We start from the raw sequence: 24,271 nt of genomic DNA, 5'->3' as shown, positions 1-24,271 counted from the left end.
TCTTTTTCTAGTTACTGCCTTGATCAAATATATAAGTTTATTCCATGTGTAGCATTTCTACTAATATTTTTTTCTTCATCATATTGTAATCCTTTGACTTCAGCTTATCCTTTCTACTCAGACACATTTTTTGAAGTCTGTTACTTAACTTTGGTTTGTAACATATCTTTTCATAACATAGCTAACTTTTCCACTTTATAACTTGACAATGTATTTAATATTAAATCCACCGGATATATAGGATATGTAGGAAACCAAGTAATCATTTATCAGGAAAGAGATCTAAAAATGCTAGGACATAGGTTGCAAGTTTGCAGATATGACAGAATAGCGAGCAGAAGACATTGTAAGGAGCTTAGGATACTGATCTGGGGTATTGGTTTTCTACTATAAACTTACATTTGTTCTGGTTGCAAGGATTCTTTTCATTTTATATATACTATACAGTGCCCTCTTCCCTGATTCTATAGCCAGGCAGACTCAAGGCATCAACAGACGTGCAAACTTCGCTTGTTACAAGAAAGATTATCTTGGAAACATGGATGTGACCTTTATCCAAATGCCAAGGTTAATAATGCACAAATACCTGAATTACCTTTGAAATGAAATGTGTCTCTACATTTTTAGAAGTGCGAGGAAAATAACTACTTAATATTTTCTTGTTGTTTAAAGCAAAAAAAAAAAAAGTCATGAAAATGTTCACACATTATATTTTGACTCGGTCTCTAAATCCATGTATGCTTGATAGTACAGCAATGCATATGATTGTATCAGCTTTCATTTCTCTTAAATATATACTTGAACAAGGACTTTGCAGGATTTAAAACATCAAATGGAGGGACATCCCTCCCCCCCCCCCCCCCCCCCATTTAATGCCGATTTAATTTCATATTAAGGAAAAGGAACACATACGACAAAACATGTTTTACTTTTAAGACGAGTTCGAGTTTAAAGGTCTTAAGGAGTCTAACTTTTCTAACATTTTAAATTGCACATAAGACTCTGGAGAGCAATTCTTAGTAGTCTGAATTTTCAAGTAGGACAGTACAATTGACTTAATTGCAGTTGTTCCTATAAACAAGGATTTGACAGGGTTTGGCCCTTAATCAAGGGAGAGGACTGTGTAGTTTTGTATACTATGCAGATGTGAATTATAAACACACTAAGGTCTAATCTTTCAAGGTGCTTAGTGCCTCTTCACAACTCCTTTCCATTCTCTGCTTTTTGGAGTTAATAACTGCAATACTGTTCAGCATCTTACAGAATAAGCCTCGAAGAGGCCAGTGGGTTTTCTGATTTTGAAAGCTTCATCATTTGTTTGATCACCAGGATTTAAAGTTTTTTCATCAAAATCTGACAGTTCTGTCCTCTCGTGATTTGACACTTGCACACAAGACACAGAAGAGGGAAGCAGTGTGTAGGAGTTGAAAAGTTTGTTAGTAATTAAACTAGTTACAATTGTTTCTTTCAGACATAGTATAATCTTATTGAAAAGTAATGTTTGTGGCAATTTATACATCCCTCTGTAAACTACAGTAAAAGTTGTTCAAAAGTATAGTAAATGCTTAGAGACATATGTGCATACATGTCTACTAATATATAGCATATGCGTATAAATGCAGCATAAAGAGAGGCAGTAGCTCTACCTAATATATTACAATACAGTTGGACTCTTTCCACAGCTTTAAATGCTGTCATGATTTTATCCAACCATTTGGAAAGTGTGTGTAATTCATAACTACCTCCTTCTTTAACATTAAATTAATTCCTCATCTGTTGGCTCTGTAGGAATTGTTTAAAATACATTTTTTAACGCTTGAAATAGTCATCGTACTTCCAAGTAAGCAGACATCTTCTAGATTTCCTAGTGCTGTTTTGGGGTATTTCATTGTTTCTCAATCCTCACCCCTTTTTTTGGAAGTGACTTTTTAAAAAAAGTATCTCAGTAGGAAAAAGGAAGAAGCGCCAGTGCTTGCCAGAAGAAGTTTGCTTCCCACCCTCTCCCTTACCTTGCACTCCTGGACTATAGAAATCCTGGGTCAGCTATTGCTCCATGGTGTGAGGCGTTCAGCTGTAGCATCAGAGATGTGAGCATTCCAGCAGTCCCACTAAACAATGAGAGATAGGCTCTTTGCATGCCCCAAGCCTATGGAGCATTACGTCATTGCCTTGCCATATAAGGCACACTGTGTTGTGCAGACTCGTCGTGTCTGACTGGGTGTACTTTAGTGATAGCCAGAACTTAGAAAGCTTATTAATGTGTTCTGGCTCCAGCTGACGCTCAGGACTGTGTGAAATATTTCATTTGTCTACTAGTTCATGGCCAAGAAGAATGTGCGGAAGGTTTGGGTTAGGGCAGTTCCTTTCTATTATTGATAATAAAGTCATTAGAAGTTGTTAGCTGATTAGTTATAATGTTTTCCACTTAGTCTCACAGCCTAGAATTTGAGAAGGGAAAAATTAAATTTAAGGTCATCTCCTTTAATTAGTTGTTCTAAGGGAGCTTTTTCTTTTTTTCTTACTTTCTTTTTTTTTTTAATATGACAAAAAATGTGAGTTTAGCTGAACTCCTCAGAGGGTGATATGAACTTCGAGCCTTCCTTTTTTTTTTTTTTTTTTCCTTCTGTAAAGAGTCAGGGTCCTCAGAGGATAGTATTTTATTTCCTGATGATGTAACTACAAAACAATTCTCTAAGTGATGATGGGAAGGCCAGATGAAATCTGATTTTTTTTTTTCTTCAATGTTTTTCCTACAAAACCCTTTCCTTTCGTATGTTTGTGTTTTAGCTAACACAATTAAGCAGTCCAACGAACTATTTTTAGTAAGAAGGTCTTAAAGAAATGAGTCGTTTGTTTTACTATTTAGGAAAAAGGCAGGAAGCCAAAAAGTAGGATTTAGATTGAAGAGCTTAAAATGTATCTCTTGTATTCCCTGTCCTTCCGTGTACACCCTGAATAAACATTGAGAACACAAGGAAGAAATACTTGAAATAGGCACCAAACTTCTTGTTGAAATTCCACTAAGGGTTAACAGGAGTTAATGAAATAAACTCCTTTTGTGTTGATAGGTAAATTAGACCATTGAAAGGTGTTCTACACTGTTTTGTGCAGCACTTGTTAAAGTAGGTGCATCCACAGTTCATTTATTTGCAGCATTTGAATTTTAGTCTTCAGATAAACTTCGGTGTAGCTTAAGCTGTCCTACTGCCTGCTTTTTGTGTGTTTTATCATACTTAAACATAATGCTAACATAAGGCAATTTACTTATTTGGGGGTGTTGTCTGTAGGTATGAAGACAAATGGTGAATAAAAAGGCATTTCATTAAAAAGACAGACATCTCTTTGCTACTTGCACATATTTACCCTGAGTGTAGCCTGAAAAAGATACTTACTATTTAGTTGGAAAATTTCAGCCAGCCCTTTGCACTGTGACTGGATGAAGACTTACTCAGAAGCATGCTACTTGTGTGTATGGATGATCCTGCTGTGTCCCCCTTGTAAGTTTCTGAGGAAGTTCAGATTTGGATGCTTGATCAGAAAACTTCCAAATCTATTTAATACTGCAGTACCTGTATACTAACACTTCCAGAATGGTTTCATAGATAATGAAATGTCTTGTTTGAATATACCAATGGACAGACCAGGATAATATTTCATATTCTAGGGAGATTTAATAACCAAATCCAAACAAACCCCCCCCACCCCCGTCCTTTAGCTAAAATTGGACTGTTCAGTTGCTTGACTAATGTTTTTGGGAGCTAACACTTTGTATAGTTTTTCTCAAAATTATTGTGCCAATGTGGATCATTTGAATTATATAAAAGCTCTTCCAGGTGACCTTGGTATGAGGAACATGAAGTTGACTTAATCTTCAGCTACAAACTCACCCTTTCTGCTGAGACTCTGTTTAAAAAGACTGGACAACTGCAGATGCCAGGTACTGTCTTAGAGCAGGCTGTGGAGGATGCTGTATCCAGTTAAGATTTGCAGGGGGAGTCAGGTAAGTAGATCTGTGAGAGGTAGCTAGGAGTTAAATGTGCATGCATTCTTTTTTACATATATGTATGTGTGTGCAAGCATACAAATGCTTAGAGTGAAAACTACTGTTTCTGTATTTTACTTGGTTAATTGTTTTCCTTCCTTCCTTTTGCAATTGGATTTTTTTTCTGCATCTTCCCCTTCACCTGCACACCCCCTATCTCTCTAGTCTATCTCTCTATGAAAATTGCCTGCATTTTTGTCCTCCCACATGAAACAGTTGTTGTAGACCATACACAGCTTTGAAGAAGAGGACTTCTCAAAAGCTGGTAATCAAAAATCCATCCTTACAGTCCGGTTCTGTTCTGGAGTTGCTAGGAACACAGCTCAGATAGTGCTGGTGATAAGTTTATTGGCAGTCTGGGGGCAGGCTAGAGCAGGGAATAGGGAATGCAAATCCTCTTGTTTATAAGTCTGTTTTTGCATCTGGGGATGGCCAAAGTATTAACTTCTAGTTTCTTAATTAATTCTCCTCTGCAATACAAAAGTGCACATCTGTGACCTTCTGCAAAACAGCTTTATCAAAGAGCATCAGCTGAGTGTGTAATGACCTGACTTCCTTCTCTTGTATTGTCACAACTTAATAAAGGACAGAGTACAGTACTATTCTAAGACCTGTTAGGAACTATATCATTAAAAATTCCAAGTTTTGGATTACTATAACATGAAAAGTTTATTTGTGTCTGAGGCAACGAATAGAGTTGCTGAGAAGCCTTCCTTTACTGCTTTTTTACAGTGTCTTCCTAGTATCTGTAGGTGGAATCCTGGCACTAGTGAACTTCACCGAAGGGGGAAAAAAAAGCCTTTGGGCAGGCAGATATGCCTGTCTCATTCTCCATTGCTCCCTGAAAATGAATTTGGTTTCCTTAGTTACTAGACATAGTTGTTCAGAATTGGTGCATTTGCAAATATTGTGACAGCAAAAGCAACTGTGGATTTGTAGAAATTAGAGACCAAATAAAAACCTTATTAGATCATTTGGTGCATCCCCTGACAATGTGGGGCTGCTCCATGCAGCCTGCTTTAGTGGCTTTCATCTAGTCTGTCTGCTTATTGTTTTGTATTGTTATTTGTGCCCACATTCTCTCAGGATTTTACTTGGAAAAAATAGAAGCTGGAAAGATGGAAGATTGTAGCAGGCAGGGAAAAGATAGGACAAATAAGCTAAAAGACTTTGAGACTTGTTTAGACTTTATCTTAAACTATCTGAATTCCTCCCATTACTTTCATCGTTAAACTACTTCTCTTTGCTTTTTCTTCCCATGGCAATTAATAGCAGCAGTTCCAGTGTCCTTAAACCCATAACCTATCTATTGCAGCATTTGACCTCTTCCTTTAGCCATTTTGTATCTAAGATAAATAAAGGAAATTAGAACTTGGGCCTCAGTTCAACAAAGCACTTAAAACATAGTCCTGGGTATTTTTGTTGAAAAAGGAAAGAACTTCAGCATAAGCCTGATTTTAATGATATATTGAAATGCTTGTCTGAATCAGGCTCTTGGTCACATTTACTTCATGTAGATACTGTTGAAGCTTGGGCTTTTGAAATTCTCCATGGGATCTAAATCTTAAGGTACTTTCATATTCAAAAAATAGACATCTACAGAAGTACAAATATTGTCAAAGCTTTTATTAGCATTTTACATTACTTAAAACAGTTTGCTTTTTTGGAGGTGGCCTGCTTAAGGTTTGCAAGTGATACTGGAGAACTGAAACACATGCAAGATTGACAAGTTGAATTTTAATGACTTGCATAAATGGGATCTGATGTTTAATGTTGTAATAAGTCATGTGACTTCAAGGATTTTTCTGCAATGTATGCTCAGCCTTGTCTCTGAAGTCTGTGGGAGTTTTGACATTAACTCAGTGGAAGAAGGCCCACTCTTTAATTATTTCTTGGATTGATAGCATCCTTCAAAAATTTTCTACCCAATTTGTCTTTATTACTTATCCTAGCATTGTGATTGACAGTCTCTTAGATTTCATCAGTAAAGAGTGTTTTAGTGTTTTATATCCTAACGCATAGATTAATTTCTGAGTATTACAAAGAGAAATATGGAGGCTATTATGGCTAAGTGACAGTCTGAAATGCACTGACAACTGATAAATTGAATGTGGAAGGCAAGGGGGAGAAGCAGGGGAAAGTTCTAAAGATAACATTCTTTAGATTTCTTTGTCTTTTACTATGGACCATGGACGGAAAGAGATTCATATCTTCATTACTGTGTGTTTTTAATTTTTTTGGCAGCAGGAAGAAATATTTTCCCAAACTCTCCTATTGTTTGCAGATTCCATTATTCTTCCTTTTTTGGCAGATACAAATAAAATTCCTAGCCAAATATTAGGGATAATTAGATCCCTTTTTGTTGGGTGCTGCCTTGAGAAGTTGATGACTGCATCTCTTAACTACTAATGACTTCTGTCCTAAGAAGAACTGGCAAGTGCTCCATATATGCTTGTGAGATGGTTTCCTCTTGTATATGGGACCAAGATAATTTTTTATGAAAAGGACATTTTTTTTGTGTAGCAGAGCTTACCATGAACAAAGATTAATAGAATTTAATTTGTGTGCCTTTCCCTAGTCTGTATAAACCATATATAGCCAAGTAATCTTTTCTCCATAACAAAATGAGATAACTTTCTTTAGTCTATGAAAACTCTGCACCATAGTGTATTTTAAGAAGCCATTTGGGCTTGGAGGTTTGTTTTGTTTGTGGTGTTCTGCACTGAGATTTTTTTTTTTAATTTCCCCCTCTACAAGTATGCCTGTCTAGTTGGGCTATTTCTGGAAGCATGTCAGCCATTTCAGTATTAATGCAATAGCACAAGTGAGTTGTAATCATGTGAAGACTGTTGCGGTGAGGTACCTTGGAAGGTACTAAGTTCCATGTCTGTGAACATGCTTGGAAGTAGAACATACTTTAAATGTTTGTCTTTAGTCATTAGACCTCAGAAAAAAGTATGTGACACTATGTAATTTGTTGCCTACTTTTCTTCATCCATCTCCTTTGAAATTCAGTCAAAGCAAGATTCTTCTTGTAGAACTTCAGGGAAATGGTGTGACTGAAACATTTAGAGCTTCAAATCTGACTCCACATGAATCCCTGTCTCAGATGTTTTGTACATGTTAACCTAAGCTGTGAATTCAGTCATTTTGTTCAAAGTGATCAATCCTCTTTCTGAGCAGTTTAATTCTTGTTTGAATAATAAACACATAGGTTTGAGTGAAGTGGACTCAACTTTTTGTATAGACATGAATTGAACATGGTGTCCGTGGGTGATTTCAAACTTTGATGCAGATGAGGTGAAGAAGTTGATCAAGTTGTTGCAAGTTCCTTCAGTTCCTCTATATCACTGACCATCTCTTCCCTTCTGCTTTTCCCTTCATGTTATTGTTTCTTCACTTGTTGCTGGGTGATGCTGTTCCACCAATGCCTTGGAGTGCAAAGACCAGCACACAGGTAGAAGGGATTTGGCATTCAGTGCATTTCTTACAGGTTGCAAGTTTTACAGGAGTCACCTGAGGCCATAGTCTGCTTTGAGAGCACAAGCTTGTGAGCACACACTTAGGTGAATGCGGACTTGAATGCAGCTTAGGAACTGTAAGAAGGCTTGTTGGAGCCACTGATATTATACATATAGGAGTACAAGGTTGTCATACTTTTTTTTAGTGGTTAAGTAGAGAGAATCCAGGATCAAAATGTATTGTGATTCTTCCATTTCATTGTTAGAATTCTCTTGAGTAGGCTTCTCTTGCCTCCTACAGATCAACGCAGTGAAAAATGTAGCTGTTAAAGAGAGGTTATCTGAAAGGTAGTAAGATTGTAAAAGAATGACTATGGATGCTAAGGAAGGCAAACTTTGCAAAGAGAGAAAATATTTTTTGTTGGGCTGCCTGCAATAGCCAAGTAAAACACAAATATGCTCTTGGGCCCACAGGCCTTTCTTTGTGTCTCTAGATGCTGGCATTTATGTTATGAAACCTACATAATAAGAAACATTTTTTCTGCCTCGATAATTTTTTTTTCCCCCCTTTTGGATTCCTGCTAAAAAATACATTTTAAAAGGCTTTCCTTATTCTCTACAATTTCATTAGCCATACACTCGTCCCTGTAAGTTTTTGGTGATTTCAATACCTGTTCATGGAATCTGTATTGAAATAATGCAGAGCCAAATGTATCCCATACAGGACATTTTGGATTGTGGATTCCTAGGGATGTAATGTAACTTGTAAAAATTTGATCCCTTTGGGATTCAGAATCACTGAGCTATCTGATAAATTTGTAGTTCAGAAATGTGACTTAGTTGTGTGGTTCAATTCTCTAGTCTGGAAAAGTATTTACAGAATTTCTTGATCTCTTACTGTGTAGTCCCATGTAGTTCTTTGTGTTAGTATTGCCCACAGCAGGTACTATTCAAGGAGTCCCTTGGGCTTGGGGAAATGTGTTTAGCAGACTCAGACACTCCATAGCTCCAGAGCCTGCAACAAAAATTTCACAAATCCCTTGAGTGAGGAAGGGGAATAAATACAAAAGGGTATTAATTTGGCTTTTTTACGGCAGCCTGCATGAGACATCTCAGCGTTAAGAACTGTTATCTTAAACTCAGCAATACTAGAGTTGTGTTGTTATCTGGGAACACTTTTATTGATCTTATGTCTCTGGATGTTACATCAACAGGATGGACTTATTACTAAGAAAGTCTTTCAGGAGATGAACTAAATGCTTGAATAACCTACAAATTACTTCATTCTTGAAAATTGTACTCAAGCACAAAGTAATTTAAGGAAATTATCTTCCAGCACCTAAAGGAAAGGCAAAAATTCCTTTATAGTCCCTAAAATCCTATGCTCTTTAAACAGTCTTCCCTGCAACCTTCCCCAGTGCTCTGTGGTCTGCTTTATTTTGTGGGTTTATTTTTTAGTTGTTTACTTTATTTTTAGACTGTTTTGTTCAGTTACCTATTTTTAGTTGTAAAGATGAAGTTTCTGTTCCTTTTAACATTGTTTCCCCTTGGTAACTTAGTTGAAAGCATTCTGACAGAGCATCATTTCTGGCTTCTATTTGCTCTGGCCAGTGTACTCAGAAGCTCATAATACAAAGATTAATATTAGTTAGATGAAAGATAGTTACAGTCCATAAAAAGTTGTGTGTATATTAAATGTGTGATCATGATGAACTGTGTGGAACTGATTAAATGTAGAGATGTGTTAGATACTTTCTTGTAGTGATACAATATGATACGAGACATCTGAAGTGGCTTCTTTTGCTACAAAATCTCACAGTACATTTGATAATTGTTAATAATTTGTCTTATAAACAGACTGTTATTACTGAAGAAAAAAATTAAACAAGCTGCTTTCTTAAATGGACGTATAATTTCAAGTTGTTCTCTTGCATATCTTTTTAACATAGCTGTGTTTTCCTAGCAAGGATAGTACAACAAAATACCATATACCTTGGTACTCGTAGGTGACTCTCTACAGAACAAAGATTCAAGCATGGTAAATTTGTTAATCTTTGGGTTGTTCCCCATGTGTCCCCCCATCACATTCCGCCCCCCCCCCCCGATAAATACCTAAGTGTATGTATAAGTAAATATTTGTGCATAACTCTAGCCAGTAGCAAGGGCAGAGGGAGAAAAGCAATTCTAGTTATTGTAATATGGTACTTATGATACTGCTTGCAGCCTTTTAGTGGAAAATGACAACACTTATTATTTACTTTAACTTTTAAAGTGATACATAAAGAAGTGTCTGGATTCCATGTATGATGAACAGAGGCCTAGAACTAGAAGTTGCAAAAGAATAAGTATTTTCAGAATTCCTAAAGTATGTTGTGTTGGTTAAATGAGACCCAGTTGTGCATGACCTCTTAGAATTTGATTAAAGTTGACTTTTCCTACTCTAAGATGTCTGTGTTTTGGGATACGTGAAGTTTATTTGTTCTTTGATGCCTTTTTGTTTTACCCTATTTTTCTGCTTCTATTTGTTTTTATTTCCAAATCCCCACAGTAGATGAGCAAAGGCTATTCTCACATAAAACAAATCAGTCCTTCTTGATATTGCTGCTGAGTAAAGAGGAGCATACATGAATCCAACTCTACCAAAATAGGAGTTATTTTGCTAGAAGCCTAAGGTGTGTCCAGAGTGACATAAGGTTATACAGAGCTTGACAAGAATAAACACTGTATTTGAGAGTTATAAAATGCCTTTGACCTTGGGGCTTGGGAATGTAAGTGGAGCCGTAACTTGTAGCTATCGTGTATATCTAAATCAATGCAAGTCATGCCCGAAAGATGTTGCTATGTATAGCTTGCTCAGTGGTCAGTGTGGTGGGTGGTTAGAGTTCTTGGAGCAGTTCTGATGGGCATAGGTATCCCTGGAGCAGAAACACTCATACCTCAGAGGCTTGTGGAAACCCTTATCGGTGGCTTTGCCTGGGGAGAGCAGGGTCTAAGCAGGAGGGAATTCTGAAATGCCTCCAGACCTTTTGGGAATTGCTCTGAAAAGTTTGCATATGCAAATGTACACAAAGGAGTTGTGGATACTTCTGAGCTTTTATGGATGATGGTTCCAAAGGATGTTGATTTCTTCCAGCTGGTTATTCTTTAGAAGAAGTGACTGGGGGCTGTTTGTGATACCTTAGCTTACATGTCGTACCAGTATGTGTTCCACATGTATTGATGTCACAGAATTTGGGTTGTTTAACCAAATTTTGACTCATTACTTTCACTTCATTATTGTGGAAAATGCTTTCTTGGAAGCATCTTTTCTATTTTAGATATCTTTCAAAAGCAGGAAAGCTGCCCCTTTTTGGTAGTGAATTCCTACAGGCTTCAGGTAATAGCATTAGTATCTTAAGTAATACAAAAGGAAGACAGGATATCATGTTTATGGATCCGTTTGCAAGTATAACAATTTATTTCTGTTCAGAACTGCAGGGGAACAGGTAGACCCAATCACTGTGTGAAGTGTTCTTGGTTTTGCTTTTTTTTTCTTTAACTACTTCACCGGATATTAAACAAGGCTTCTCTCTCCTCTCTCTCTCCTCTCTCTCTCCTCTCTCTCTCTGCTGGTCTCTGATTTTTAAGTGCATCCAGGAGCCAAAAGCAATAAAAGAGGCTAACATTTGTCAGGTGAGGTTCCAGTTTGCCTTTGTCATGTTGAAAGAAGAAAATCCATGAGTGGATTATTGGAAGGTAGAGAGAGGACCATGTGAAGATGCCAGTGTCCGATGGAGTGACTGGGACAGAATGATTACGTAGCATTTTTAGCATTTGTACTGGAATGCAGGGAGGCTTATGATTGCACTTTCGTTCCCTAAGGGAGGTCAATGGGAAAGGGAAGAGGCCCAGAATCAGGAAGTAGTCCACACAGGGTCTCAAACGCATACTTTTTACTTTGGCATTAATCTGAGTTTAGAAAGGAAAATGGCTGTGTCCCACATTTCTGCATGGAGTTATCTTAGAAATCTTTTATTTCAAATAGGGCCAATTTATTGCTGTCAATTGCATGGCATTGAGGATAGTGAAAATGGTCACCTCTTTTGCAATGAAGAAAAACGTTCACTTTGTTTTCCAGTAGAGCTTTGGGCTTGATTTGTTTGTCTGTCTTCATTCTTCTGACCCTGACGTTGTTCTCTCTGTCTCTCACTATTCATAGTAACCTCTTCAGTGAGAGTGATTTTACTGAGCTGATAATAGAATTTTATTGTTTTGTTGTGTGAATCTTCTGATGAATATTTGAGTGTTTTACTTTCGGTAAGCTTCTTTTTCTCTTTTAAAAAACACTTCATTGACCTGAAATAAGAAAGCTGCTATATATAAAGCCCCATGAGGTGACAGTCCTTTTAAAACTGTATGTGTGTGTGCATGGTCTTATGACATTCATAGTCTATTACAGTTTCTACTTTGATGAACAATGAATGTACTGGGTATGCGTTCACTTGCAACATTTGAATGTAAATCCCAAGTTAAACACCTTCATAACTCTTAAGCTACAGGTATATTGATAAAAGTTGGATTTCCACATATAACTTCTCTTTTAAGAACTGCACAAATCCTGCATGTGTTCTTTTAACTGCTGCCTTTTGGGCACATGCATTGCTTAAAGTTATCTAGAAAACATTTTTCACCTTTTTATTTGTAAATACAAGTTGGGAGAGGGTTTTTATTCCATTTTTTTAAGAACCTGTTAATTTCAAACAAAGGTGTGTTGTTCTGGGTGGTTTTTTGTGTGACTAGTTTTCAAGAAAACTGTGATTCTGTTTTTAGTATCAGAAAGTTTGTAAGAGCTATAGAGCAAACAAACCAGAAAGGGAGACACAGGTCTCTAGCAATTGAATGATTCAGACTGAAATGTGCTTGGGCTTTTGAATTCTGTCATTCACAATGGGCATGCTCAGAGGTTTTGTTAATTCCAAAGTAACATTACATCATCTTATTTGCAAGTCACTATGCTATAGTTGTCTATACATCCAAAAGAGCTCTCCAGTGGGATATCAAATGTAAGCATTACATAATCAGAACAAAGTCTTTATTGGGTGATTGTACCCTTAGGGTGGGATGCTGAATGGTAGTTGCATATGGAAGACGTAATCTTGCAAAATTAACCATTTCCTAACCATCCTATCAACAGCTATGAAGTGAAATAATAGACTGGGGATAGGATTCACTTGGGAAGGGTGTAGCTGAAGAAAATAAGATTTTAAATTGGTTAAAGAGTTCACCTTCTTTCTGTAAATGTACTTAAATGTATTGAAACAAACAAAAAGAACCAGAAGAGTTTTACAGATATGTTTATAGATTGATTTGCTGAAATTTCATGTGGTGTAATTCCTGTTGTTAATGAATTCAGAGGAGGCAAACCAATATCGACTCAGTCTGTGGTTTTAATTTATTGGAAAATGATCCACTTTAAAATGCTGGAAAGAAACGTTTTTGGTTATGGAATATTAAATTTGTCTTTCTAAGCTAATTTAAGTACTTTTTAGAGTTATTCACTTGGTAAGGACCATATGTGCAAGATTATTGTTATGTGTCTGGCAACTTTAATCGGCCCAGTTCAGAACTAATCTGTTTTTTAGTAAGACCTTTTTTTGTGAAAGGTATGATATGGACTTTATAATTCTCAAGCAATATGAAAGTGATACCAAAGTTTGGCCTTCTATTGATTGTCATGGTATTTTGTGTGACCTCAGTCTAGTTTTAATGAACCTGGACTTCATAAACCTCATCTTAAATAAAATAAATAGGTAAGTCCCCACTCTGTGGGAAATGAGACCACATTAAAAAAAAAACAACCAGCAAACATTTAAAAGTCTGAGCTTTATGTTATGATGATCTACAGGTGATTTCCTGTGTTGTCTTAATGTAGCTTTTATGCATGGCTTCAGGGTAAAATTGCACCAAACTTTCAAATTAAAACTGCTAGTCAGCCTTTGGGTATGTGTACCTTTTAGACCAGAAGGCGTTTTTCAGTGAAAAGACTGACTGAACCCAAGGCCATAGATTTTGCTCCTCTCTTCCCTCTTGCCCTGCTCCCAGACTAAATTAGGCACCAGTATGAGTCATCCATCAATATTGACTTTGCTTTTCAAATGTATTTGCTGAACAGTGGGAACTTGTTGGCAACTTTTTTGTTAATGTGCCTGTCCGAACGTATCCTCAGAAATAATAAATTTGACTTGGTCATTTCACAGAATCCCCCAGTTCTTCTCCAGATCAATTCCAGATGGTCAGTGCTCCCATAAAATCTTGAAATAAGATACAGATTTTGAAAATGTTGGCCTCAAAATATTTGTGTTGATACTTAAAGGACAACTGGGATGTAAGTGTGTGTAATACTTAAGATCCTCAAGTGGAAAGGAAGGCACGTACTGTGAAGACTTATTTAAAACTTCATTGTATTTTTATCCCTTCACAGCAGGCAGTGTAGTTCTTAGACTTTTTTTTTTTGTCATTCATCCACAGGACAGAGCATGGATGAGTACTTGGTAGGCTTAATTAATATAGTTAATATTCAAATTTTTGATGAAATAAAATGAATGCAAGTTCCAACTGTTATCCATTGGATGGGCAATAGGTGGTGTTTAGCATCCTATCAGCTTGCTTTACTTTTACTTATCAGCAGTTCTGTTAAGAAAAGTTTGGGGTGTGCATGTGTTACATTTTCTCCCTGATAGTTATTCAAGTAGGCATCTTTCTGTTTCAGTTTCCCAGTGATCTTTATACCAGTTGTGGAGCAGACTTTGGGACAAAGGATTATTAGTTAATTTGGAGAGCTAAATATACATGTTACTGCTGTGTGTTTAGGAAAACAAGATTGATTGCCTCCACGCCCCCATTTTGGTAAAAAAAACATCAGCCTGTGGGATTTCTCTCTTTTGGCAGTGGAGCTTGCCACGTGACTTTCCTGCCTCTTGGCCTCTGACTTAAGCCTGAATATTCCTTTTTCTGCAAAAAGACCAAAGAACTTTTGCATCCCCTCAGTAACAGTGGGTCATCTGAAACTTTCTGGGACCCATATTTGCTGCTTTACCCTGCTGACGGTTTCTTTTCTTTATATGCTTTTTGAAGAAAGTTAGAATTGAAAAACAACTTTAAGTGTGTTGTGGGGCCCTTTTTGTTCATTTTAGTGATGGAAGTACGTGGTGGAGGATTTCTTAAATTTTCACTGCTGAATCAACATGAATAGGAGGGTTTGAGCTATCTTCCACTGTGTTTCTGTTTGTCAAGAAATATAATTGCTTATTAACTTCCAGAAAAGATGAGATTCATATCAATAAGGGCAGAAATTTGTGGCACTGAACAGGAATAGGAAGAACATAACATCATTTCACTGGGGCCGCTACTCTGAGATTTAAGGAAAGGCATTATTCTGCATGAATTGCAGTTGGTTTCATAGGACACCTTGGAAATAACAAACATAAAATGCAGGGATGACAATTATGTTTAAAAAACAGGTAAAAATAACCAAACATGTCCAGGAAGAGTCACTCAGTAACAAAACACAGTGTAAAAGTAAGATGTGTTGCATAGTTTCCATTCTTAGCATGAATCCATGTCTTTATGTAATTGACAGTGTCCATACGAAATTAAAGAAAAAACAAACCAGGTTTCAGGCTGTGCATCTTTATTGGTTTCATTATGCTCTTAAGAATTAAAATGGAAGCAAAAGGTAGTTATTTGGCCTGTGATTATGCAATTTCATTTAAGTACTTCTCTGTCATTGAATATATTCCATTTTTGGAATATATTCATTTTTTTTTTCCTTTGAAAACTTCTGTCTGTATCTCCTCACATTAAAAAACCCAAACAACAACAACAACAAAACAAAACAAAAAACCAAAAAAAGAAAAGGGAAAAAAAATCTAGTATTACCACATGGCAATTTTGATGCTGATAATCAATGCAAGAGTGTCAGAGAATAAAATCTTAAAGGTATTAGTTTTATTTTAATTAATTTTAGTTTAGTAACATTTTTTATTTCATGAAAGTTTTGGTGTTTTTTTGTTTGGTTGTTGTTTGGGGTTTTTTGTTTGGTTGTTTGGTTTTTTTGGTTTTTGGTTGTTTGGTGGGGTTTTTTTTGGTGGTGGTGTTTGGTTTTTTTTTTTTTTTTTTAACTTCTCTTGAAACTATCCAACACATCTACTTTTGCATTGTGTTTGTCATTGAGTGACTCCTTCTGGAAACGCTTGGTTATTTTTAACCTTTTTAAAAAAATATTTCTTGATGGACTAACTTCCTGTTACCCCTGTTTAATGTTAGCAAGGTTGAAAGGTAGCTGCTGGCATCCATTTTAGCGGATAGCTTTTTTTCTGCTTAGTTATTAGAGTGCTAAAGATATTGTATCCTCATGAGCTGTTACTCAGCTGGATTTTCAGGGTGCCAGAAGAACCACTCTCAGGAGCACAGATGCCTTGGCATTGTGGGAATTTAAGCCATCAAACTGACTTGCTTTCTGGTTGTTTGTGCATCCTGTTTTTTCCCTCCATTCATCTTTTACTGATTCTCCTTCCCCCCCCACCCCCACCCTTTTGAAGAATTCTGTGCATGACTCTTATCTTTTCATGGTCTTCTCTTGAGGAGAAAAAGAAGAGCACAGGTAGTGGTATAGGTGTTTTTTGAGGACCACTGCTCTGGAACTGTGAAGTGTGCACCCAGGCTGACCCCGGGAAGCAGGAGTTGCAGGGAGAGAGGCTGCAAACCACTGGTAAACTGAGCAGTGAGTTTACAAGAAAAGAATGTTGGATCACCAGTGTTGATGCTTGGGTAAGCAATTCACAAAAGAATCCTCCATCTGGAAACTGAAAGGAGAAAAAGTTTATTTAAGGTGGCCTTTAAAAAAAAAATTAAAAAAAAATGCTTCTCTGGTACATGCTGCAGCTATATATTTTGCAGCATGAGTCATGGATGGCTTTATAGTTCTACATCCCCTTGCATAGGAGGAATAAACTTTTGAGAAGAGGAAGTTAAGAGAAAACAGAAGTGTGAATAACTGCTAATGGTGCTCTCTCTGGCTCCATTCAGTCTGCCATTTCATCATACATGAAGGGGGTAATTCAGAGATTCCTTTCTTGGCACATAAGTGGCAACATATGTTTGAAACAGTGAGTGGAAACTGTAGGAAAAAAATGACAGGCATATGGCAATAGGAAGGCAAGGGAAAATTTGTTGCCCTAACGTTAGCCACATAATTGGTACACTTAACTTCTGAGGGACTGATTTATTTAAAGACAAAAATGTATGCTCCATTTATTCAGGTTTTCTACATGTAGCCTGTATCTTATATGTAGTTCCTTCATAATGTCTGTCTAGAGAGCTCTCTGAGGGAGTGGAAGGTGATGTGCGAGGTTCAGAGCCTCTCTGCCAAGGAATAGAGGGAAAAATCTGGATGCAAAAACACAAACCTGCCTTCGTTCATATTTGCATTTTAAAAGAGGAAAAATTGAAAACCTCCTGTATTTTAATATTCAGTTTTGTGGATTTTTTTACCATGTTAAGTTAGCAAGAATGTTTATGGCTTAATGCAATTTAAGATTTACTGCTTAGTGAAAAGAAGAGCTGTCCTGGAAACAAGCATCATCCAAATTATGTTTCCAGTGTGAAGTACGTGCTGAGGTAACCTGCTAACTTTAGTCAAAGAAGCATTTCTACCCTGCACACACATCTGTGCACAATTGTAAGCGAAATGCAGTCTCTCAAACTGTATGTGATGTGGAAAAAACATGGGTAGCTCTTTCTGTTTCCTCAGTTAATTTTGTGCCTTGAGTTAAACAATCAATTCAAGTGAGGGCATTGTTGGGAAGGTCAAAATCAAACCTGGTCCTATAGGGCTTCTGTTGACATACAAAATGTGTGTTTAGGAACTTACTTTGGCCTGCAGCTGAAAACTCTTCAATCCAGAGAATACGTTCTCAAAAATGGTTAGGAGGAAAGCAGTCTGTTTTCTTTCTATTGAAAAATGATTGATCAAAACGTGGGAGAATGTCTCCCACCACGCTTGCCTTAAGAAGTATGACCTCTTTTCTGAAGAGTAGTGGGACCCTTGGAGAACTGTAACACAGCAACGTGTCATGTTATGGCCTGTACTCTGAGTGGATCTTAATCCTTGCATGGAAAAGGAAAATTGACTAAATGATGTTTTAACTTTGTTCACTCTTCTCCCTGACCTCTTAATTTTGAGATGGTAAGTCCTATGTGAGATTATAAAGAAATACTAATTTATAAGTTGGTTGCATTATGCCAGCAAATGTAGCTTATTTTGGGGAGAAGAAGGACAGATGCTTTACCAATCTTGCTTAAATTTGGAAAGTATGCAGTGTTAAACTTCTAAAAATAGATAAAAAGCACTAGCTTTTTTCCTAAAAAAAACCTCCATAATTAGTACTCTGTGTTAACAACTAACACCCTGAAAACTTGAGAAATCTGAGCTAGTTTCTTTACCAGAGTAAATGACATCACAAATACTGTCAGCAAAAGGAATTAAAACAAATGTTTTGAAAGGAAACCTGTTTATGTTATCTTGGTTGTCACCCATGTTAGCAAAAAGCCAGGAAAATGCATCTGGAGTTTGTAGAAATCTGTGGAGTTGGTTAGGGTTTTTTTTCTTCCTTTTTATAAATATGGGGGGGGGGAGGGGGGAAACCTGTTTTTTTTTTCCCTTTTTGTTTTTAAACAGCAAAAATTAATAATATACTACTTGTTTTGGAGGAAAGAGGAGACATTTTTAAAGAAGTTTCAGGAAAATTATTAAATATACTTTCTTTGATAGCTTCTGTATGTCTTATTTTACTCAAGTGTAAATGCATTTAGTCCCGTAGTTGGTTTTTTTTAGTAAGTTGACTTGGGTGGAATCACTTCCATGCGCACAGAATCCTGTAACTAATTACGTGTGGACTAGAGTGATGCAGGTCAGAAGGGACAAGGACTTGTATCCTTGCTGTGGGGCCCTGCCTCTTAATTATGAATCAGTTTTATAGAGTGCATTTAAAGAAATTTGGTCCTTCTGCTGTTCTGTTTGAGTTTCAGTTTCTGAGTGAGTAACCGCTAAGGAGATAACTGCATTTTGTATCATAAATCCTTCAGCCGGTTTAAGTTTTTCCATGAACTGGCCATCACACCAGCATAAAAAGCTGTGAGGACTTGTCCTGTTTGAGGTGGAGCTTTTTTGCTTCAGTATATTGGTTAAAACATATTGTGCTGGAACTTATTAAACAGTCTTTATTTCAACCCACGAGTTTTCTCACTTTTACCCTTCTGATTCTCTCCCCCATCCCACTGGGGGGGAGTGAGCGAGCAGCTGTGTGGTGCTTAGTTGCTGGCTGGGGTTAAACCACGACACATATCAACTAATATCCACTGTCAGGTGGCAGAAGAGAGTCAATGCATGGCTCTTATGTCATTGTATTCCACCACCATGAAACTGTAGTCACAAGATGTGACATTTTTATGGTGTGAGAAACTCCAAATGGTTTGTACAGCCTTTTTAAGCAGCAGGGTTGCAGCATGTCTGTGCGCCATGACTGGCAACCATCCTGCAGAAGAGCAAATTTCAGACAGACATGTGCAGGCTGCCTGCTGGACATGGAGCGCATGTGCACGGCTAGTTATTTCTTATGTAACAACCTTTTCAGCACAAATGAACTCATCCTTTTTTCCCCTTCCTTTTCTCTTGTCCAACAGTAACTCTACTGCTCCATGTTACTTCAATCCCCATATAGTGAATGCTGGATGAGAGCCAGCCACTGCTGCCATCCCTCCCTGATTGAAGGCTGAAATCTGTGCTTTTATGCCACCAGGAGTCTTGCCTTTTCCTAATAAAGTGATATCTCCTTCTCTAGATCAGCTGGGCTTTGGGAACTTGTTCTTACCATGAGACCTGGCAATTAGTTGCCCTATAAACAGTTCCTCTTTTTTATGAGCTATTAGCTGCTTAAAACACATCTTTGGAGCTCTGAAAAAAGCTGCATGCAGATGTGTAGCTCTGGCTTCTGAAAACATGCCCAATTTCTGCCTATTTTGTAGAGAATTCAGATAGATAATCTGTTCAAGTATCAGTGGAGTGATGCTCATGTCCAAGTTTATGAATACATTGTTTTTGAGGAAATTTTGGCCAAGTGTGCTCCTTAGAACTAATTCAGGAGCTGGTTTGGGTATTTGTTGCAAGAGTTGGCAGGGGGGGGGCGGGGGGGGACGATGACTGTACTTGTTATTTTCCACGCTCTGAATTAAGATCTATCTGATGCTCTGTTTTCAGCAGACTGCTTTATTTACAGCAGCTGTAGATTCAGCTAGTGGTATTGACAAAATTAGTATCTTCTTCCTGTATTTGTGTTGTATTTCTTTGGTTTGCCATCAGGGCACTGGGAGAAACTTTGTTCGATCCTGGTCTACCTTTGACTTCTAAGTACTAGAATTGTGGAGTATTGATCAGAAGTGTAGCTGTTTCCTTCACTTACAGACCTGCTGATCTGTAAGTGAATCTGAAACCCCTTTAAATTTGCCACCCAGAATTTGAAATGGAGCAGCCTCATAATGCATCTCTCCCTACCTTCTTTAACAAATCCTTGTTCTTAGTTCACTTGATGCATCTTTCTACAGGACACAGGAAGATGTCTAAAGATCCAACATATTGTAAGGACGACTGCCAACAATTTAGCTGGTTCTAAATACAGTGGCATGATTAATCAGTGTTGATCAGCACCTGTGCTGATCAGTTGATCATACCTGTGCTATTATACAGCAGTGGGTACGAGTTATTTTGAGGAGAGTCGTAAATTGACTTTGCTTTGGAAATCAGTCATGTTTGGGTTCAGCCTGCCTTTTCTAAAGCTGAGAAGATGGGATGTTTTCTCAGCTGAGTCTTCTAACAGGGGTAGATTTTGAGCTTCTTCAAAATTTAGAATTCTTGAAATACTTTTGTCCAGTGTCATCGGAGTTTTTTTTTTCGGGATTTAATATAGGCTGTGCTGGTTTGCTCTGCTGGGATGGGTTTTTATCTGGGTCTTGGGGATTGGTTTTATTGTTTACTTCCCCATCCTGCCCGGATTGCTGCTGCTGTTGTAGATTCTTTTCTGTGTTGAAGTTTTGCCTAGAGATCATTAAGAATTGCATACTCTGAAGAGCTCTCTGGATAAACTAAAGAGGCAACAAATCTAATGCTTTTGGGGCTTTATTGCAAATGATAATTCGAACATTGTAAATATTGTAAGAGGAGGATGCAACATGATTAGAGTAGAGATCCTATGTAAATATTTGGGGTTTTTAGTCTAGAATGTCTTCTGATGCTATTTTATACCATTTCCTTTTAAGCAGACTGTATGTTTTTAAAAGATGTAAACTCCTAGGATGTTAGCTAATTAGTGTGGAGAAATTAAAGTGTATAAAAATGGCTTACATGTAGACTAATTAATTAAATATTTCAGCAATATAAATAGATGACAGTAATTGAAGCCTGAACTCACCTTTTGAGATTGTGGTCATCAGGTCAGGATTTTCACATTTATGGTTGATTTCCTCACCCCCAACCCCACACGGAATAGGCATTGCAAACTCCTTTCCCTTTGCTCTCTTGCCCTTCCAGGAATCCCAAACATCCTAATTTCATTTTTTCATATTTTTTTATATGTATTTAGGGCACCAGCAACAGCCATTGCCATTTCATAGTGACTTGGTAGTAGAGAATAAAAAGATCACCTAGACTAAGTTTAGTAAAATTCACTTCCGTATTTCCTGGTATTTTTTTGCTAATTGCAGATAGAGATTTTATGGCCTTTTCAGAATGTTACTAAAGAAAATTAAAAAGGAGGTGTGAAACGTACTTTTGTTCTTAAGAGAGAAATGCAAGACATTGCTGTGTGCAACTCATTTTATAGAGGCTGCAGCTTTTCTTATTCGATGGATATCTTTGGAGATTAATTTTTATTCTATTTGTTGCGCTTGCAGTAAGAACTCCTGTTATCAAACAGCCGAGGTGTAAAGGTTTCAAGCTGCCCCATTTTTTTGACTCACTTCAGTAACCTGCAGCAATTCAAAGTGTTGCAGCACAAAAAAGACAGTGGTGGGGAGCGTGGCATAACCTTTTCTGCATGTAATCCTTTGTGGGTTTTGTTGACACTGCCAAATAGACAATCTTTAAGCATAAAGCTTAGCCAAATCTAATCTTGTTTGATTGGAAAGGAAGAAAAATGGCAAAATCACTTAACAGATTCCTGAATGATATTTTTTATAAGAAACAACAGGTCAAACTTTCTTGTATTCTTTATGAGAGGGATAAGCAGTGTATGGTGTAGGTACCAAAGCTGGCATCAGAACGCATTCTGGAGCGGTGCGCACCAGGGAGTCCTCCTTGCCTCCTGACTCTCACGGCTTCAGTTGTTTCTTCCTCCCAGGCAATGTACTGCCAGTACAGATTATAAGAATAACAGATAAACTATGAGCTTTCGGGGTGTGTATTTCATACAGCACAGTCTATAAGGAACCCTGTGCCAGACCTCATCCCAACTTTGTGCATTTGAGGATAACTTGAGGCTTTTGGTTGATAAATATCTCTTCCCAATTTCGTTCTCCAAAACCTCATTTCAGATCAGGAGAGCCAGTCTGTGACCATCGGGGTTGGGCATGGCCTGCCAGAACACTTCACCAGGCTTTTTTTCTTTTACTATCATTCCTTAAGGCAAGGAGTCCTGTGTAGGCTTTATAAATTGTCCTGCTGGCCTGTAGCCCCTTCTCTGCTGTCCTCGTCTGTGAAATGAACATGTGTCTCAGGTTGGAGGGCATGTGTGTTATAGGGAACACCAGCATTTTGGTCATGGGATGTAGTCACACAACCTTTCATGTGATGTTAGGGAGACACTGGGGTCTGGACCTTAAACAGCCTCATAGTAGATTTTGTTGGCCTATTCTGAGAGAAAGGCTAGGCACATTTGCTCCAATTTAGTAGAATGGTTTCTTCTGTTGTTCTGTTTTTAATTTCTTTACTGTCTCCTTAAGCCTTCCTGGCTCCTCTTCACAACCTGCTTTCTCCTAGATATGGTTCAAAGGCATTTACAGTTATTTACAAGAAGTTATTTGATACCTAGGAAGTACCTTTCATCATGTATTAGCAAATATCATAATTGGGTTCAGTACTCTCTACAGCTTGCTGATATGATACTATCAGTAACACATAAGCTGGCCACATGAAAGGGTGTGTGTGTGTGTACATGTATTTGTGTACAGATATAGTCTCCCTTTAGTCCTGATGCAGACTTCTAGATAAGGTCCCAGCTTTGGTAAGGCACTAAGTAAAACTCTCTTTCCCAGGAGAGAGAGGCTATTGACAATGTCTGTGAAAAGGCTGGCTAGAGGCTAAAAGGGTAGCTTTGGTGGCTCTGACTCGTATTCCAGACCATCAACAGAAGTTGCAGTTGGAGGCCATGAGGCCTGTCATGCCCTCTGTTGAGCTGGCGGCTGAGATTCGGGTAGAGCTGCAGCTGAGCAGATGCTGTTTCAAAGAATCGGATGTTGCTGTGTGACATATGTACATACACCTTTAGAGTGGGACAAGCATGAATGGCATGTCTCAAAGGATGACAGCTGTGCAGTAAGAAATCAAGCCTTATGGCAAACCCTCCAGCCTGTGCACCTTTCCTCTGCACAACCGATGAAATGCTGTATTTTGAGAAGCATCAGCATTGTCCGCCTCTTCGAGCTTGTGTGGTGTCTTGAATGTCTTGAGGTGCACAATTAAAGAAACCACATTCAATGAACAGCCACAGTATATTCTGAAAGGCGTTTATGTGAAATGGCCCAACTTCCCTTTTGGTCCTAAATAAAACTTAAAAATAATGATACGTGTTGAAATCAGAGCCTACATACTATTATGTTAGGACACTTACTCTAGCATAATATCAGGACTCTTGACAATGACTGACATAGGATGCCTAACAAAAGCATAGGAGCCAAACGATAGGGTAAGCAGGGGTAGAATAATTTGTTCTAGGATAATGTCTCATTTTATTTTCTAAGAAGAGATACATTTAATCTCAAAGTAATAATTTTCCCTTCTTTTTCCTGCTTGCCACTGAATCCTCAGAAACAACTGTTAACAATTTCAATGTCTTTGTTTTGCATCTAAAGGCTCAGCAGAATTTCCTAAATTCTTGGTCTCAGAAACTTCTGGTAAAAGTGAGTGTCATAACCTAATTATCAATGAAAGAAACACAAACTTCTTTATATCCTTTTAGTTTTGGAGTTACCATGTTTTTATGTTAATAAAGGCTGGCTCTCCATAATGTGAGGCAAACTAAAGAACAGTTCCTGAACAGCCTTCACTCTCTATTCATGATGCACTGGATATGATGCATTTGGTTGTGTCCTCTCTTAATATATAAAACAATAAATCCTGCAGAGAGAGTAGACAGAAGAGTGAATGTATAAATGTGTATAGAAATCTTACTGGATATGGACATTTCAGTTCAAAGATGGAATGCAGTAAAGAATGTCAGATGTGCAAAACTGTCAAATAAAATGTGTCTCAATATACCTATGTGCAAGAATATGAGCATGTATATATGCATGTGTATGTATATGTACGGACCTATGTTCATCTAATGCATTAATGTCAACTTCCCAGTAATGTGGTGATGAGAGAGGATCATTTTAGCTCATTGTCAAGACAATGTGCTTTACAAATTTCTCCATCCCTGGAGTGCTTATTAAACACTAAACTAAATGTTTCAGAATGTAA

The 24,271-nt window shown here is 37.6% G+C and overlaps 2 protein-coding genes across 7 annotated transcripts in view; one reads left to right on the top strand and one right to left on the bottom strand.

Moving 5' to 3' along the window:
- Positions 1–2,146, bottom strand: part of FILIP1L (filamin A interacting protein 1 like) — a 49,095-nt gene extending 46,949 nt beyond the window's left edge. For 4 of the 5 annotated variants that reach the window (XR_012045784.1, XM_072883638.1, XM_072883658.1 and 1 more), the window contains exon 1: positions 2,010–2,146. The gene's annotated coding sequence lies outside the window, so the exon portion shown is untranslated. The remainder of the gene's footprint in view (positions 1–2,009) is intronic. The other variant, XM_072883649.1, reaches the window with a different exon arrangement.
- The window catches only part of CMSS1 (cms1 ribosomal small subunit homolog), a 249,293-nt gene that overhangs the window by 36,873 nt on the left and 188,149 nt on the right, over positions 1–24,271 (top strand). The window lies entirely within an intron of this gene.

Source organism: Ciconia boyciana, chromosome 1, assembly GCF_034638445.1.
Source record: "Ciconia boyciana chromosome 1, ASM3463844v1, whole genome shotgun sequence".
In the NCBI taxonomy this organism is placed as follows: Eukaryota; Metazoa; Chordata; class Aves; order Ciconiiformes; family Ciconiidae; genus Ciconia; species Ciconia boyciana.
Note: the sequence above shows the minus strand (reverse complement) of the source record. Positions and strands in the feature narration are given on the sequence as shown.